A 3,802-nucleotide genomic window follows, 5' to 3' on the forward strand; every position below is an offset into this window, starting at 1 on the left:
GAAAGTTCCAAAAAAGTAGCAAATTTTGTGTTTGTCGAAACTTCAAAAGACCATAACTTTTGCTCCGGTTATCAGAATCGCAATTATTATATATGTATTTGGGGTAGAAAAAACTTTCCTACGCCTTGGCAGCCCCCATAGGCCGGTTGAGGTCTCCATCGTCCAAAAATAGTGATTCTGTCAAAAGTTTTTTATTTTTCAAGTTTTATTCACTTATTTTTCTTAACCTACCATTTTTAGCTTCCATAGTTAGACTTTGAATTTTTGCCTGAAATTTTTTGTGCTATCTTCTCATCATTTTATAAGGTTGATCACAAAATTTCAAGTCATTTGGATATCATTTGAGGGTAGCTGTAGTTCAAACCTGCACCTTTATTTACATGACAAAGCAACTAGTTGTGCATGCTGAATGTAGTGTATGACTAGAGGCAATCCATCTGACTTACAACCCTTTGATCCTGAGATAGATAGGACATTTCATAGATTAGTTAGGCATCATTTTATACCTTTTGATCATCCTGAGCATTCCATTACTGGTGAATCTGGGCATTCTGTTATTGGTGATTTTGAACATCCTGATTTTGAGCATTCTGATTTTGAACATTCTGAGAACATGGCACAACCTCCACCCTATGAGAGGACTCTGAGGGAAATGGTTGCACCTGATTTCACCTATGAAAGCTTGTGCATCCCATACCCTGATGAGGATGTCCTATATGTTCTTAAAACTGGACTGATTCATTTGCTTCCAAAGTTTCATGGCCTTACAGGTGAAGACCCGCACAAACATTTGAAGGAATTTCATATTTTCTGCTCCACCATGAAACCCCCAGATGTCCAAGAGGATCATATATTTCTGAAGCTTTTTCCTCATTCTTTAGAGGGAGTGGCAAAGGACTGGTTGTATTACCTTGCTCCACGGTCCATCACGAGCTGGGATGACCTGAAGAGAGTATTTTTAGAAAAAAAATTCCCTGCTTCCAGGACCACAGCCATCAGGAAGGATATCTCAGGTATTAGACAACTCAGTGGAGAGAGCCTGTATGAATACTGGGAGAGATTTAAAAAACTATGTGCCAGTTGCCCTCACCATCAGATTTCAGAGCAGCTGCTTCTCCAATATTTTTATGAAGGACTCAGTAATATGGAGAGAAGTATGATAGATGCTGCCAGTGGTGGAGCCCTTGGAGACATGATTCCTGCTGAAGCCAGAAATTTAATTGAGAAGATGGCTTCCAACTCCCATCAGTTTTGCACCAGAAATGATGCTATAGTCATTAGAGGAGTGCATGAGGTAGCTACAAACTCAATTGCATCATCTGAAACTAAGAAGCTTGAAGGAAAACTGGATGCATTGGTCAACTTGGTAACCCAGCTGGCCTTGAACCAGAAATCTGTACCTGTTGCAAGGGTCTGTGGTTTGTGCTCCTCTGATGACCACCATACAAACCTTTGCCCTTCCATGCAGCAACCTGGAGCAATTGAGGAGCCCGAAGCTTATGCTGCTAATATTTACAATAGACTTCCTCAACCTCAGCAGCAAAATCAACCACAGCAGAACAATTATGACCTCTCCAGCAACAAATACAACCCTGGATGGAGGAATCACCCTAATCTCAGATGGTCTAGCCCTCAGCAATAACAACAGCAGCCTGCTCCTTCCTTCCAAAATGTTGCTGGCCCAAGCAGACCATACATTCCTCCACCAATCCAACAACAGCAACAGCCCCTGAAACAGCCAACAGTTGAGGCTCCTCCACAACCTTCCCTCGAAGAACTTGTGAGGCAAATGACTATGCAGAACATGCAGTTTCAACAAGAGACCAGAGCTTCCATTTAGAGCTTGACTAATCAGATGGGACAATTAGCTACACAATTGAATCAACAACAGTCCCAGAATTCTGACAAGCTACCTTCTCAAGCTGTCCAAAATCCCAAAAATGTCAGTGCCATTTCATTGAGGTCGGGAAGGCAGTGTCAAGGACCTCAACCCGTAGCACCTTCCTCATCTGCAAATGAACCTGCCAAACTTCACTCTACTCCAGAAAAAGGTGATGACAAAAATTTACCTAACAATTTCTGTGCAGGTGAATCTTCCACTGGTAATTCTGATTTGTAGAAGCAACACATTCCTCCTCTTCCATTCCCTCCAAGAGCAGTTTCCAACAAAAAAATGGAAGAGGCAGAGAAAGCGATCTTGGAAACATTCAAAAAAGTAGAGGTAAACATACCTCTACTGGATGCAATAAAGAAAATTCCAAGATATGCCAAATTCTTGAAGGAGTTGTGCACTAATAAGAGGAAGCTTAAAGGAAGTGAACGAATTAGCATGGGCAGAAATGTCTCTGCACTGATTGGTAAATTTGTTCCCCAAATTCCTGAAAAATGTAAAGATCCAGGTACATTCAGCATACCTTGTATTATAGGGAATAATAAGTTTGACAATGCCATGCTAGATTTAGGAGCTTCTGTTAGTGTTATGCCTCTGTCTATTTTTAATTCTCTATCTCTAGGTCCCTTGCAGTCAACTGATGTGGTAATTCATTTAGCTAATAGAAGTGTTGCCTACCCTGTTGGTTTCATAGAAGATGTCTTAGTTAGAGTTGGTGAACTGATTTTCCCTGTTGATTTTTATATTTTGAATATGGAAGATGGATTTTCTCAAGGATCAGTTCCCATCATTCTAGGCAGACCCTTTATGAAAACTGCTAGAACTAAGATAGATGTTTGTGCAAGCACACTATCCATGGAGTTTGGTGATATAACTGTTCATTTTAATATTCTGGATGCTATGAAATACCCATCTGAAGATCTTTCTGTATTTCGTGCTGAAATAATTGACCATGTTGTTGATGAATACATGACTGATCTTTACTCTAATCTGCATACCTCTCACTCTTCATGCATTGAGTCTGAAATTGTACTTGATCATATGTCTGAATTTGATGCTGAAAGTGATATTGATTGCATGTCTGGTGGTGGTGTTTAACCTCTTGAGATTGATTTTATAGAGTCAGATAGGACTAACCATGTTTCAGGAAGTACACATACCTCTGACTTTCTTTATGAGGTATAGGCTGAGAAACCATCTCCTTCTACCACTACCCAGCCAACCACACCAGAATTGAAGCCTTTGCCATCAAATTTAAAATATGCTTACTTGGATGATAGCATAAGTTTTCCAGTGATTATATATGCCTCCCTTACTGACGAGCAAGAGGAGAAGTTGTTGTCTATTCTCAAGAAGCATAAGAAGGCTATAGGCTGGACCCTGGCGGACATTCCTGGTATTAGCCCATCCACATGTATGCATCGAATAAATTTAGAGGATGGAGCTAAACCAGTAAGACAGCCACAGAGGAGACTCAACCCGGTGATTCTTGATGTAGTGAAGAAGGAGATAACCAAGCTTTTGCAAGCTGGAATCATTTATCCTATCTCCGACAGCCAATGGGTAGTCCCGTCCAGGTAGTCCCGAAGAAGACCGGCCTCACAGTGATAAAAAATGAGAAGGAGGAGTTGATTCCTACTCGGATGCAGAACAGTTGGAGAGTCTGCGTTGACTATAGGAGGCTGAACCAGGTTACCAAAAAGGACCATTTTCCCCTGCCATTCATTGACCAGATGCTTGAACGCCTGGCAGGTAAATCCCACTATTGTTTCCTTGATGGTTTTTCTAGTTATATGCAAATTACTATTGCTCCTAAGGATCAGGAAAAGACCATATTCACCTGCCCCTTCAGCACTTTTGCCTATACGAGGATGCCTTTCGGCCTGTGCAATGCCCCTGGTACCTTCCAGC

General features: G+C 41.2%; 1 non-coding gene across 1 annotated transcript; it reads right to left on the reverse strand.

Annotated features, from left to right (window-relative positions):
- Positions 1-991: 991 nt before the first annotated feature.
- On the reverse strand, positions 992-1,098 carry LOC114391334. Its single transcript, XR_003662125.1, has one exon. It is a non-coding gene; the product is annotated as a small nucleolar RNA R71 (small nucleolar RNA).
- Between the last annotated feature and the right edge of the window lie 2,704 nt (positions 1,099-3,802).

The sequence above is a fragment of the Glycine soja genome, chromosome 16, assembly GCF_004193775.1.
Source record: "Glycine soja cultivar W05 chromosome 16, ASM419377v2, whole genome shotgun sequence".
NCBI lineage: Eukaryota > Viridiplantae > Streptophyta > Magnoliopsida > Fabales > Fabaceae > Glycine > Glycine soja.